Below are 15,920 nucleotides of genomic sequence, written 5' to 3' on the forward strand. Positions count from 1 at the left end.
TAATTGCTCTTCAAAATGATTTGTTTTCCAGACCAGACTTAGTGGCTTAGTCTGCCAGGGACAAGTGACACTGCCTTATTAACTGGAGAAGAAAGTATTTAATGGTTTAACTTAAACACAACTTCTGTAATTTTTTAAAGCAATATTCCATATTTGGTTACTCTGTAGGCAAGTAAATATTTTCTGCCACCAAAAAAGCCTTCCTTTTTTCCAAGAGCAGGCATATGATTATTAATAAAAAAGAGTCCTCGGTGGTTATTTAGTTTTTCTTCTTGTCTTGAGTGTCTGGGCTGCTAGTTTGATAAATTTATTTCTAACCAAAGCATCTCTTCTCAACCTCATACAGTGAATTTTGATTCACAACTATTTCAAGCTTATCTATATTATAGTAATTTCCCACAGTGAGATCTATCTATCTATCTATTTATCTATATAGTTTTGGAGTATTATCAGTACAGAGTGCCCAGATTCAAACATAACTTTCAACAAGTTGTCTTTCTATAAGATGCTTTCAAAATAATCAAAATTGATTTGATCCATATAGACTTAGAGGGATTTGGATGGATTTGGATGATAATTTGGCATCATCATCAGCTTGAATGTTTTTCTGAGATCCTGTCTTACATCTCTGACAATCCCAAGACTAAAATTGAGAGTCATTTCCATGAAATGTGTCCACAGACACCATTAAAATGGTCACATTCTCCTTTGTTTTTCTTCATGCTTTTCCTGGTTTGTTTTAAAATTCAGCTTATTTGGAATAATTAATGCATGTTTATGACAAAAATTTGGTACTAAGAATCATTATAGTAGAAAACTTATCATCTATCTCCCAACCCAAACACAGAGTTACCAAGTGTGCCTCTGAAGAGGAAGCAGTTGTTAGCACTTTCTGTTTATCCTTACAGAAATATTCTAAATATATACAAGGAAAAATCATCTAGTCCAGCTATTAGCTGAATCAGTTCAGTTCAGGTCAGTCGCTCAGTCGTGTCCGACTCTTTGCGACCCCATGAACCGTAGCATGCCAGGCCTCCCTGTCTATCACCAACTCCTGGAGTCTACCTAAACCCATGTCCATCGAGTCGGTGATGCCATCCAACCATCTCATCCTCTGTCATCCACTTCTCCTCCTGCCCTCAGTCTTTCCCAGCATCAGAGTTTTTTCAAATGAGTCAGTTCTTCACATCAGGTGGCCAAAAGATTGGAGTTTCAGCTTCAATATCAGTCCTTCCAATGAACACCCAGGACTGATCTCCTTTAGAATGGACTGGTTGAATCTCCTTGCAGTCCAAGGGACTCTCAAGAGTCTTCTCCAACACCACAGTTTAAAAGCATCTATTCTTCTGTGCTCAGCTTTCTTCACAGTCCAACTCTCACATCCATACATGACCACAGGAAAAACCATAGCCTTGACTAGACAAACCTTTGTTGACAAAGTAATGTCTCTGCTTTTTAATATGCTGTCTAGTTTGGTCATAACTTTCCTTCTAAGGAGTAAGCATCTTTTAATTTCATGGCTGCAATCACCATCTGCAGTGATTTTGGAGCCCCCTAAAATAAAGTCTGACACTGTTTCCACTGTTTCCCCATCTATTTGCCATGAAGTGATGGGACCAGATGCCATGGTCTTAGTTTTCTGAATGTTGAGCTTTAAGCCAACTTTTTCACTCTCCTCTTTCACTTTCATCAAGAGGCTCTTTAGTTCTTCTTCACTTTCTTCCGTAAGAGTGGTGTCATCTGCATATCTGAGGTTATTGATATTTCTCCCAGCAATCCTGATTCCAGCTTGTGCTTCATCCAGCCCAGCATTTCTCATGATGTACTCTGCATATAAGTTAAATAAGCAGAGTGACAATACACAGCCTTGACGTACTCATTTTCTTATTTGGAACCAGTTTGTTGTTCCATGTCCAGTTTATAGATTATTAACATTAAATCATAATATGTTATACATTTTGATTTTTCTAATTAACCATTTATCTTTAATGTGTTTTCTTATCTGGACTTAAATATCTGCCTCATTTTGAAAATAGCCACTTAGTAGTCTGATAGTTATAGACAGTCATTTAGTTTTCTATCTATGTTCTTTTAAACAATGGTGCAATGAATAACTTAATACATTCATTAATTTATACATCTTCAATATATATGAACAATAAATTGTCAGAAGTAGAATTGCTAGGTTACAGACTTCATGTTTGTAATTTTGTGTCATTAGTGCCAAATTTTCCTTCATTTACAACTCACGATCAGTGTATGAGAGTTTAGTATTACACTTCTTGAGATTTGCTTATTTTATACATAAATATTGATGTCCTCAACTATTTCTGCCTATGTTAATTAGAGTGGGTCCAACTGCTATAACAAATTCATGAATGTATGATGGCTTCAAATACAGAAGTTTATATCTCACTAGGTAACAACAGGTAGTTCATGTTGATGATTAGTAACTCTCCTCTAGGTAGTGCTTCGGGGGCCCAGGCTCCCATATTTCAACATGTCACCTTCCATCTTTAAATGAAAACTAATATTTTAATTTTTTCTCAAGAGGAGACATCAGAAAGGGAGGCAATTGTGATCTGGAAGACTAAAAGAAGGTTAGTGAGATTTTCTACAGTGTCCACTGCTATAATTAACCTTGTGGCTGTAAGTAATCTTTATCATGGATTTCCTTCACAAGCCATTCTTGATTCCCCTCATCCTATGAATTTAGTTTAGATTATTTTTCTGCCTTGATTATAGAGACTACCAGCCCATAGATGTCTGTATTCTTATTTACTCTCCCCTCGTTGGGTTATGATTGTTTTAGCATCTGTTGTCAGTCATTACCATACATAAAAGTACTAAAAGACTGTCCAGTAAAATTCATGGGTTGCAAATATATTCCTCTCTGCCTTTATTGTATGTGAACAACATGTTTTCTATCACAATTAAGATTCATTTCTCCATTCAGTACATTAACTCCTTTGTTTACCTCTTGGTCCACTGGCATGAGCTGGCAATCATAGTCAAATTTTATGAAAACCTTATTGTATAATTTTGCAGAAGCATTTCTCTTCCAGGAATCAGGATGTCTACATTGGAAGAGCCCAAGTTTATAAGAACAGTTAGCATAAATTCCACACCTAGGTTTCATGGTAAGGAGAGTCACTCCATCTTGGTTCACATCTTTAGTTTAAGGCTGATATCACATCTTAGAGGACAGTGTCCTCCAGTCAACCCCGTTCAATCATTCTATAGGGTAGATACATTTTTATAACGGGCCATGTTGCCCATTGCCATTACTCCTTTGTTATTAAATGGGTTCTGTGATCTGAGGCAATTTTGTGGCTGGGTATTATCCCAATAAATATGGCATATCATGTATCTTTGGATGGTAATAATCCTGGATACACTGTGGGCAAAAATGCTGAACCCATATGCAAAAATATATACCAAATCTAGGAAGGAAAAATCACTTTCCCACCAAGATGGAAGGTTTTGATACAGTCTGCTGCCAATTAACTTGATATTCCCAAGGAATAGTGCAATATTTAAAGTTCAGGGTCATTGTCTATTTTTGGGAAGTTGGGCCATTGCACTCAGTGCATGTATATTTATCTTCCTTCCCTACTATGATGACCATGCTATTCATGGGCTCAATGCGCAATCACTGCTGTGGCCAATGAGAGAGGCAAGAGAATATCCATAGGATGAGTTGTCCTTGTCACTTTCAAGAGTGATCTTTGATGTAGAATGTGAAAGAAAGTCTTAGGAGAAAGAATAGCACATGAGTGACACTTTGCTATTCATTCACAGAGATCTACTTATGTACCTCTTTCACATTTTTCCTGCCCCAGATCTACTACACAAGTTCCTTTTAGAAATTTGATCACTCAGGTAAACTATTCCCCACTGCCCAAGAGTGAGTATCTATACCTCAGGCCACATTTCCTGATATTCTAAGGTGTTAACCAACTCCTGGAGAGCCATCATCAAGTGAGGCTGTGATATAGCAGCAAATAATGTCACCGTGCAATCCAACCCTTTTGAGAACTGAGTCAGAATTCATTTTTCCTTCGCTAGTTATTTAAACAAAGTTGTCATGATATATATGTAGGCTCAGGGAGAGATGAAAGCTCAGTAGAGGTAAGTAAGATGTGGGAACTTAGACTGTCCATTCACTAATGTACCTTGGATATATTCAAATCTGGCTCCATATATATCATTCTATTTACACAATGAATTGTGGTTGTGTATGCCCAAACCTATTACTCTACGAATCCTATAACATCCAGCATCAAGTCACACATTGCACACTCATTTAATATTCTAAGTGCTTATAGAGAAGAAGATGCACACTTGGTCTTATCTTTAGGGGATGTGAGTTCATGTAAACTTACTATTACAGAAGTTTTCTGCTGGTCAAATTTTGGAACATATGGTGTGATAGAAATGGTCAAAATTTTGAGCTAGGTCTTTCACTTTAAGCCGTGATAGAGTAATTAATAAGAGATATCACCTACTGATATAAACAACTAAAAACAGGAAAAATATACAAGGTGATTGTTTTCAAATTTTGGACAACAAGTTATAGGGATTGTGATTCCTGCGAGAGGAATATAAGCCAAGAGAAATACTATATTTGGTTTGGATTTCTTCCTAAAGTACCTTTTCAAAACATGGCACATAGGAGGAAGTCTCAAGCAGAAGAGGATGAATTTGATGAGTTGAAAAGAAAGTGATTTGAGTTTGGGAAGTCTAAGAAGGATAGACTTTCAGTTCAGTTCAGTCACTCAGTTGTGTCCGACTCTTTGCGACCCCATGAATCACAGCACGCCAGGCCTCCCTGTCCATCACCAGCTCCCGGAGTTCACCCAAACTCACATGCATCCAGTCAGTGATGCCATCCAGCCATCTCATCCTCTGTCATCCCCTTCTCCTCCTGCCCACAATCCCTCCCAGCATCAGGGTCTTTTCCAGTGAGTCAACTCTTTGCATGACGTGGCCAAAGTATTGGAGTTTCAGCCTCAGCATCAGTCCTTCCAATGAACACCCAGGATTGGTCTCCTTTAGGATGGACTGGTTGGATCTCCTTGCAGTCCAAGGGACTCTCAAGAGTCTTCTCCAACACCACACTTCAAAAGCATCAATTCTTTGGTGCTCAGCTTTCTTCACAGTCCAACTCTCACATCCATACATGACCACTGGAAAAACCATAGCCTTGACTAGACAGACCTTTGTTGGCAAAGTAATGTCTCTGCTTTTCAATATGTTATCTGGGTTGGTCATAACTTTCCTTCCAAGGAGTAAGAGTCTTTTAATTTCATGGTTGCAATCACCATCTGCAGTGATTTTGGAGCCCCCCAAAATAAAGTCTGACACTGTTTCCACTGTTTCCCCATCTATTTGCCATGAAGTGATGGGACCAGATGACATGATCTTAGTTCTCTGAATGTTGAGCTTTAAGTCAACTTTTTCACTCTCTTCTTTCACCTTCATCAAGAGGCTTTTTTAGTTCCTTTTCACTTTCTGCCATAAGGGTGGTGTCATATACATAGCTGAGGTTATTGATATTTCTCTAGGCAATCTTGATTCCAGCTTGTGCTTCATCCAGCCCAGCATTTCTCATGATGTACTCTGCATATAAGTTAAATAAGCAGGGTGACAATACACAGCCTTGACGTACCTCTTTTCCTATTTGGAACCAGTCTGTTGTTCCATGTCCAGTTCTAACTGTTGATTCCTGACCTGCATATAGGTTCTCAAGAGGCAGGTCAGGTGGTCTGGTATTCCCATCTCTTTCAGAATTTTCCACAGTTTATTGTGATCCACACAGGATAGACTTTGAAGGGCATTTATTAGAGAAAAACAAAAGCTGAAGAAAGAGCTCCAGAAATCTACTTGGTGTCCCTTTGAGTCTCTAACTTAATATGAAATGGAAATTCATTAACCACAAAGGGACTCTATGCTCTTTCTGATTAAAACTTGAATTCTACTCGGTGTGTGTCTCCTCTAGGAACTCTTCAGGTCACAGCTACTGGATTACTCTTTTCTAGACCTTGTAGTTTCACCCTATGAATTATTGCCAAGTTCAATGTCAAGGGTCTTATCACCCCTGCTATCCTCTAGGAATTTTATAGTTTCAGGACTTTAATCTGTTTTGAATTAATTTTTGAGTATGATGTTCAGTTTTGCAACACTTGATTGTTGAGACTCTGATTTCCCAGTGTATATGTTTGGCTTCCTTTCTTGTAAGTTAACTGACTCATAGAAGCATCAGTTTAACTCTTGATTTTCTGTTCTGTTTCATTAATCTGTGTGTCTGTTTGTATGCCAGTATCATATATTCTGATTAACTATAGCAATTAGTCAAGAAGAACTATACTACGAATACAGTTTTTAAAAAAATATTTATTTACTTATTTGACCATGTTGGGTCTTTATTATGTCACACATGATATTTTGTTGTAGCTTATGGACTCTCTAGTTGTGACCCATGGAACCAGCAGTGTGGCATAAGGCTTAGTTGCTCTGAAACATGTGGGATCTTAGTTCCCTGACCAGGGATTGAATTTCAAGCCTCAGCATTAAAGGTGGATTCTTATCCACTGGACCACCAGGGAAGTCCCTATAAATATACTAATAGTTTTGAAATATAGTTTGAAATCAGGAGCCTCTATGATGCCTCTAGTTTTGTTCTTTTTTTCTCTAGATTGCTTTGACTATTTGGGATCTTTGTTGTTCTGTACAAAGTTTAGAATTATTTCTTTTATATGTATGGAAAATGCCATTAGAATTTTGATAGGGATTGCATTGAATCAGGTAGATTGCTTTGGGTAGCACGCACATTTTAGCACTATTAATTCTTCCAATCCATGAACATAACATATTTTCAATTTATTTGTGTCTTCTTCAAGTGTTTTGTTGTTGTGAAATTCACTCAGTTGTGTGCGACTCTTTACCACACCAAGGACTATACAGTCTGTGGAATTCTCTAGGCCAGAATACTGGAGTGGGTGCTGCTGCTGCTGCTGCTAAGTCGCTTCAGTCGTGTCCAACTCTGTGCGACCCCAGAGATGGCAGCCCACCAGGCTCCCCTGTCCCTGGGATTCTCCAGGCAAGAACACTGGAGTGGCTTGCCATTTCCTTCTCCAATGCATGAAAGTGAAAAGTGAAAGTGAAGTCGCTCAGGTTGTCTACTTGAAAGTTATACAGTCATGTCTGACTCCTAGCGACCCCATGGACTGCAGTCTACCAGGCTCCTCCGTCCATGAGATTTTCCAGGCAAGAGTACTGGAGTGGGGTGCCATTGCCTTCACCACTGGAGTGGGTAGCCTTTCCCTTTTCCAGGGAATCTTCCCACTCCAGGGATCAAACCCAGGTCTCCTGCATTGCAGGCAGATTCTTTACCAGCTGAGTTGCCAGGGAAACCCAAGAATACTGGAGTGGGTAGCCTATCCCTTCTCCAGTGGATATTCCTGACCCAGGAATGGAACTGGGGTCTCCTGCTTTGCAGGCGGATTCTTTACCAACTGCAGTGTATGAGTCATCCAACTCCTTGGTTAAATTAATCCCTAGGTTATTTTATTCTTTTCATGAAATTAAAAATGGGATTACTTTTTTATTTTCTCTTTCTAAAAGTTTTTTATTAGTGCATGGAAATACATAGATCTCTGTTTATTGATTGTACAACCTGCAACTTTACTGAATTCATTTATTAGTTCTAGTAGCTTTTTCTCAGAGTCCTTACGATTTTCTATATATAATATCATGTAACATGCAAATTAGCAATGATTTTAATTCTCCTTTTCTTAGTTGAATGGTTTTATTTACTTTTATTGACTAATTGCTCTGGTTACAACTTCCAATACTATGCTAAATAAAAGTGGTGAGAGTATGCATCTTTGTCTTATTCCTAATCTTAGAGGAAAAGTTTAAACTTTTTGCCATTGAGTATGAAGTTAGCTGTGGGCTTGTCATAAGTGTCTTTATTATGTTGAGGCACATTCCCTCTACACCGACTTTGTTTAACTCTTTTTAAACCATTTATCATTTATTTATTATTATTATTTTTTACTTTACTATGGCAAAACCAATACCATATTGTTTAGCATTTTTATAAAAAATGGGTGTTGAATTTCGTGAAGTGTTTTTTCTGCCTTCTAGTAAAATGATCATGTTTTTATCTTTTGTTTTGTTAATGTGGTATATCACATGGATTGATATGCAGATGTTGACACTTGTATTCCCTGAAATATACTATTTATCATGGTGTATGATCTTTTTAATTCATTGTTGAATTTGGTTTACTAATATTCTTTTGAGATATTTTGGATCTATGCTTACCAGGGATGTTGTTCTGTAATTTTCTTTTCTTGTGTTGTCCTTGTCTGGTTTTGGTATCAATGTAATGGTGGCCTCATTTATATTTTAAAAGTATTCTCTCTTTAGAGCATTTTAGATATGTTTATTTTTTGGAAGAGTTTAGTAGAATTAATACAGATTCTTCCTTGAATGTTTAGTGAAATTCATCAGTGGAAGCATCCAGGTCCTGGATTTCTTTTTCTGTTGGGAGGTTTTAAATTACTGAACTAATCCATTTATTACTAATCGGTTTTTCAGGTTTTCAATTCCTTAATGATTCAGATTTGGAAGGTTGTACAATTCTAGGAATTTATGCATTTTCTATATTGTCCAAACATTGGCATAAAATTTTATTATTCTCTTATCATCCTTTATGTTCATGGTATTAGTGATAACATTTCCTCTTTCTTTCCTGATTTTATTTATGTGAGGCTTCTCTTTTTTTCTATGAGTCTAGCTAAAGGTTTCTCAGCTTTATTACTTCAAAGAAGTAGTTTTTATTTTCATTGATCTTTCTATTGTCTTTTAGTCTCTGTTTTCTTTATTTCTGTGCTGATCCTTGTTATTTCCTTCCTTCTAGCAGCTTTGAGCTTTATTTATTCTTCTTTATCTAGTTCCTTGAGGTGTAAAGTTAGGTTGTTTATTTAGATTTTTCTTGTTTCTTGAGGTATGCAGTAAAAATGACTATTTTCCTCTTAAAACTGCTTCTGCTGTATTCCATACATTTTGGTATACTTTATTTCCAGTTTCATTTATTTGAAAATTTAAAAAATTTCAATTTTGATTTCCTCATTGATCCATTGGCTGTTCACTAGAATATTATTTAATCTCCACATATATATGTTTTTCTTCCAGTTTTCTTCTTGTATTTGATTTCTAGTTTTGTACCACTGTGATCAGCAAAAATGTTTTGTTTCTGACTGCTTTGTAGTTTCTCTGTTTCTTTCTTCTCTTGCTTTTTATTGATTTTGATTCATGACTTTCTTTAGTAGTATGCTTAAATTCATTTCTTTTTATCTTTTGTGTATTTACTGTAAGTCCTTGCTTTGTGGTTACTATGAAGTTTATATATAACAACTTACATTTGTAACAGTCTATTTAAATTTGATAACAACTTAAATCTGAATGTATTCTAAAGCTCTACCTTTTTATCTCCTTCATGTTTTATGTTTTCGATGTGACATTTTACATCTTTTCATCTCTTGCTTCTCAACCAATTATTGTAGTTAGTCATTTTTTTTTTTTTTACTAGTTTTGTCTTTTAATCTTTTTGCTTTAGGAGTGATGAATCAACTACTTTTTAAGGTATATTTGCATTTACCATTGAGCCTTACACTTGTAAGTTTACACTTGTTTTCTTTTTACTAGTTAGCAAGAAGTCCCTATTTTATATATTTGTATATATATATATATGGTTTTATATATATATATATATATATATAGTTGTTAAGGCCAGTTTAGTTCTGATGAAATCCTTTAGTTTCCTTGTCTGGAAAACTCTTTATCGCTCTTTCAATCCTGAATGACAGTGGCAAGGTAGAGTATTCTTGGTTCAATTTTTTTTTCTTTCAGCACTTTGAATAACTTTCCCCTTCTAGAAAGTTAGTGCTAAAAAATCTGATTATCTTATGGGGGCTACCTTGTATGTAACCCTTTCTTTCTCTTGCTGCTTCTATGATTCTCTCCCTGTTTTTAACATTTTGATTATATGTGTTTTGATATTGATCTTTTCCCAACCCAGGGATTGAACCCAGGTCTACCATATTGCAGGTGGATTCTCTACCAGCTGAGCCACCAGAGAAGCCCATGGATCCCTAAGGATTGATTTATTTAAACTACCAGGTTCCTAGATCTGGATATCAGTTTCTTCCCCAGGTTAAAGAAAATTTTAGCTATTTTTTCTTCAAATAAAGTTTCTGTCTCATTCTCTCTTTCTCTCCTCCAGGAGTCCTAGAGGTAAATGTTAGTCTGCCTGAGGTTGTCCTGTAAGTTCATTTGCTGTCTTCACTGTTTTCCCTTTTTTTCCCCTCCTTTTGCTTCTCTGATTAGGGGAGTTGCTCTGGTCTTTCTCCCAGTTCACTGATTCTTTCCTCTGTTTCACCTGTTCTGCTGCTGAACCTCTTGTGTGCATTTTTCAACTTAGATATTGTATTTCAAATCTGTGTGTTCTGTTTAATTTTCTTCTATATATTTTTTTATCTTTTTGTTGAAGTTCTTACTATGTTCATCTATTTAACTCCCAAGTTTGTGAGCATCTTTTTTAAAAAACGTATTTTAAGATGTGAGAATGTCTTTCCATATTTCTTGTAGGATTTTTTTTTAAGTGAGCAATAACCTCAGATATGCCGATGACACCACCCTTATGGCAGAGAGGGAAGAAGAACTAAAGAGCCTCTTGATGAAAGTGAAAGAGGAGAGTGAAAAAATTGGCTTAAAGCTCAACATTCAGAAAATGAAGATCATGGCATTTGGTCCCATTACTTCATGGCAAATAGATGGGGAAATAGTGGAAACAGTGGCTGACTTTATTATTTTGGGTTCCAAAATTACTGCAGATGTTGATTGCAGCCATAAAATTAAAAGACGCTTACTCCTTGGAAGGAAAGTTATGACCAACCTAGACAGCATATTAAAAAGCAGAGACATTACTTTGTCAACAAAGGTCCATCTAGTCAAGGCTATGGTTTTTCCAGTAGTCATGTGTGGATGTTAGAGTTGGATTATAAAGAAAGCTGAGTGCTGAAGTTTGATGCTTTTGAACTGTGGTGTTGGAGAAGACTCTTGAGAGTCCCTTGGGCAGCAAGAAGATCCAGACAGTCCATCCTAAAGGAGATCAGTCCTGGGTGTTCATTGGAAGGACTGATGTTGAAGCTGAAACTCCAATCCTTTGACCACCTGATGCGAAAAACTGACTCATTGGAAAAGACCCTGATGCTGGGAAAGATTGAGGGCAGGAGAAGAAGGGGATGACAGAGGATGAGATGGTTGGATGGCATCACTGACTCAATGGACATGAGTTTGAGTAAACTCTGGGAGTTGGTGATGGACAGGGAGGCCTGGCATGCTGCGATTCATGAGGTCACAAAGAGTCGGACACGACTGAGTGACTGAACTGAACTGAACTACCTTTTTTATGAGTTTTTTCCTTTTTCTTTCACTTGGAACACATTCCTCTATTTCTTCATTTTGACTGACTTTCTGCATTAGTTTCTATGTATTAGCCGAAACAGCTACCTCTTCCAGTCTTGAAGTGTTTGCCTTGTGTAAGATATGAACATTACAGCAATGTCATCACTTTACATAGAAAAATCTCAGTTTCTATTTATATTGGCTCTTAAATCTTTTAAAATTGCATTTGTTTAGTCAAGATTTTAGCATTTTAAGGGCTCTTTTGCTAATTTCTCTGGAGGATCAATTCATAAAATTTACAAAATTCAAACAAAATGTTTTAAAACTATTTATGATGTTTATTCCAATCTATATCAAAATAAGTGTTAGTCGTTCAGTCATGTCTGACTCTTTGTGACCCCATGAACTGTCGAGGCTCCTCTACCCATGGGATTTTCCAGGCAAGAATACCAAAGTGGGTTGCCATTCCTTTCCCCAGGGGATCTTCCTGACCTATGGATCGAACCCAGGTCTCCTTCATTGCAGGCAGATTCTTTACCATCTGAGCCACCAGGGAAGCCAATTTATATTAAAAACATTTAAAACAACTTCTGAAGTTATCTGTGAAGTGTAATCGACCCGTTTTCATTTTGTCTTTACAAATACACTTGATATAAAGCTTCATGGAAACTGGAGCTGTTTGTTGACAGAAAGAGTGGAGTTCCAGGGAGGGAGAGACTAGGGCCTATGGGAGAGCAAGAGAGCCCCAGACATTTGGAGGTCTATGATTCTCAGGCCTCTAATACACTTCCAAATATGAACTTACGCAAACATCAGGAACAGAAAAAAAAAATGAAAAGAGTTTAGGGTATGTTAATTTTGGTAAATTTACCAAACTGGTCATTGGTACATGGGTTCCTCTGTAAACCAGGTTTTGGTAGATTGGGTTCATCACATTAACCTGGATCTTTTCTGGATCACAGTAATCTACAGGCCCTCTACAAAGGTAACTTCTAAGGTAGCTCCATGAATAGATAAGCATGTCATGGCACTCTGCTGCTTAAATTCCTTCTGCTTTTCTTGTTAAACCGATGAAAATCCAGGCAACTTCAATGGTACTATGATCAAATCTCACAGAGCATAGGGTACTTGAATCCCATCCTCTAAACATACCAAACCACAGGTTGTGAATGATCTCTGACTCCTCAGCCCCAGTCTTGCCAAACTTCTGTGTCTGCATTCAGGTTTGTGTCTTTGCCTGGAATGATCACAGCCTATCTTCTGAGCCAAAATTTCCTCTGAGAACTGCATCTGAAAAGCCTTTCTTTCAACCGTTTCATGACCTCGACACCATTAACTCCCCATCCTCATCTTCTTGAAAAATTATTATTTGTGAATTAATTCACAAATAATCATCACCTCCTAGGTCTGTGTTTCCAACCCTTTCCAAGAGAAGAGAAAATAACTGAACCAATGCTTTTCATTATCTGTAGTTTTAAATGTCCCCTGAAGCTTGAACACCACAGTCTTGTCTTTAGTCGGTAGTATCTGACATTCTCCTTAATGCCTGTTGCAAAATTTTTTCTCTTTTATTTTTCCCATTTATTTCTCCCCTCCAATGTTTGGACTCCTAGAAGCCAGGAGTCGTCTAGGAGTTTCATCTTTGGAACCCAGGACATTAACTTTGGAAGTGTATAAAAATATTGGTAACTGACAGTAACCACCATCTAGGGTCTGCTGGCTTTTGGGGAAGGAAGACAAAGCCACTAGAGACCAAAGCACATAGATGTGTCAGAGCTCAGACACAAGGGGGACTCCTGATAATGAGGGCTAGGAAAGTAGGGCACTCAGGCATGTGGAACAGGACAGGGTTTAGATATTTGGAAGAAGCTACAATGAGGAGTGGCCAGTCCCTCTTTCTCTAAATCAAATCAAGATGTGTGACATATAACCTTAGACTCTCTGTCATTAACAGTCTTATGAAACACACAAAATTGCATTCACTTTCTTCTTCTTTCATCAATTTTTGTTAGATTCTGTTTTGCACTCAGTTTCCACATTTATGAGCCCACCAAAAAGAAGACCAGGTTCTGAGATCTGAAATTATAGTTAAAATGGCAGTTCTTTGCAAGGGTACTTACGGGGTTCAGAGAGGGAAAAATGCAGTGAATTCATGATCAAATATGGCTAATGATCTTTCCCCTCTGTTTTTCTCCATAATGAGGTAGGAGTTAGGGGTCTGAAACCACAATGATTCTGTCATCTGAATAGAAATGAGAAATAACACTTTGTTAATGACCTCAAGAAAGATGAACTGACTACTGTTATATTAAAAATCAGTGTGTATGCACCTCACCATAGATTGCAGTGCACATCGACAAATTATATCTGTTTTCATGAAGTGGTCCTATGATGTGTGTATTCTTTCTGCCAATGAGGCAAAACTAAGTCTTTCAGAACTGAAGTGGCTTATACATGGTCACTCTGTTACTAATTTGACTCTTCCTTCAGATTCTGTAAAATGTGATTTTAAAGAGATAACTTTGTGCAAGTCCTTTGAGAAAGGACTTTCTATATGTCATGGAAAATTTTTATAATGGATTACCTAAGTGTTGATATAGGGGACATATATGAGTAACTTCACAAAGATTTGGAAAAATTTAAGGATAATGGCTTGACAATTTTATATTAAAGGGAAATAATATTCGGGGGAGAAATAATTCTAATTATATTACTACTGGCATTAAGGAGGTTATGGAAACTTTCATAATATACAATGAATGTTGCTTCCTGAATTGAATGCAAAATAGGGTCCTGGATGGCCCTTCTGGACAAGACGATTATTACTTTCACAGTTAACCCCACTGACCAAGTACAGATTCCAGTGGATGCTGACCAAAGAAGATGATTTCTCCCTGAATTTTCACAGGGACGTAGTTCACAGCTTTTATCTTCCACTCCGAGGGAACAGAGGATGTACCATGAGAGCTTCCCTACAGTGACCTTCACCCATATCAATGACTGTTTCTAGATCCCTCCATCTACTGAAGTGGGATACACACCGCCTCATCCTAAGCTCCCTGCCTCCACAGAGTGATTCAGGTAAATACTTGGAATCAGACCAGGCCAGGCCAGCAGTGACGGCCCTGAGTAACTCAGCACAGATAAGGACAGTGCAGAGAACTCTAGAAAATGTAGAGAATGTTACCTGGCTTGGGGGAAGCAGCAGGCAGACGCCCAAGCCACAGCCTTGCAGATGAGGTTGTAGCCAATCAGAAAAAAGATTTTAAGCTGACACGTGTTGCCAGTTAAAAAGGCTGTGTGAAGAGGCCTGTAAAAAGAGGGTAATCCCCAGGTCTGAGGCAGCCTTCACTGCACAGTCCCAGAACAGGGCGGAGGGAACTTCCTCCTTAGGACAGGAGTGGGGGGGAAGGGCCAGAAGCCTCTGTTTATTCCTAGAGACCCTGTGGTGGGCCTGAGGGAACTGAGACACTTTTGGAATCCCTCTCTGACTGTTCTTTGTTGCCCCACAACCCAGTTACTGGTCTGAACTTGATGTTCCTATTTTATGCTTTTATCCCATCCTGGAACCCTCCTTATTCTGGAGCTACCCTGGTCCTGAGTATACTAGAGTAGGTGGAAGCCCAGTGACAGATTTCCCAGTCTCAGGTGCCCTGAGACTATACACCTAATTCAGAATATTGAACTAACTCATTGCTTTCATGTGCAACTAAGGGAAACTTCTTGTCATTGCCTCTTCCCTATTTCTTTTTACCTGGTAAACTCTTTGTATTCTGCTTTTAGATCATCTCCTCTCTTCTGAAAGAAGAACCTAAAATTCAGGAAAGACAGAGAAGGAGAGAGAAATTAGAGGGAGAGACACTTATTTTCTTGTTCATTGATATATGCCAGACACTGTTCTAATTGCTCTGTAACCATTTTATACTGTCCTTAGACATGGGCAAGAGAAGTCTGATAAATAAGACGTTTATTTAATAAAGCACATTGATACTTCTGCCACTGAGATTTGATTCTTACGGTTGGCACAGCTCTCTAAACATCAACAGAATTCAAGCCCCAGGAAATGCTTCTTCACAATTTTGCTCTCTATCCTCAAAATTGAAGTTGACAATATCTTAATGCTTTTATGTTAGTTATGTTAGTGGACTATGCCTTTGCACAATCAGACTGTTCAGGAAGAATTTGAGCGGATGAAGATATTTTAAGAGAAAAATCAACTTAACTTTCCAAATACTTTAACTCAAAAGGCATAAATGCAATAGATTCTTTTCTTTTTTATAAGTGTGTTAGTTGCTCAGTAGTGTCTGACTCTTTGATACTCCATGGACTGTAGCCCATCAGGCTCCTCTGTTCTTAGAATTCCCCAGGCAAGAATACTGGAGTGGGTAGCCATTCCTTTCTCCAGGGGATCTTTCCAACCCAGGGATCAAACTCAGATCTCC

This window comes from Bos indicus x Bos taurus, chromosome 23, assembly GCF_003369695.1.
Source record: "Bos indicus x Bos taurus breed Angus x Brahman F1 hybrid chromosome 23, Bos_hybrid_MaternalHap_v2.0, whole genome shotgun sequence".
In the NCBI taxonomy this organism is placed as follows: domain Eukaryota; kingdom Metazoa; phylum Chordata; class Mammalia; order Artiodactyla; family Bovidae; genus Bos; species Bos indicus x Bos taurus.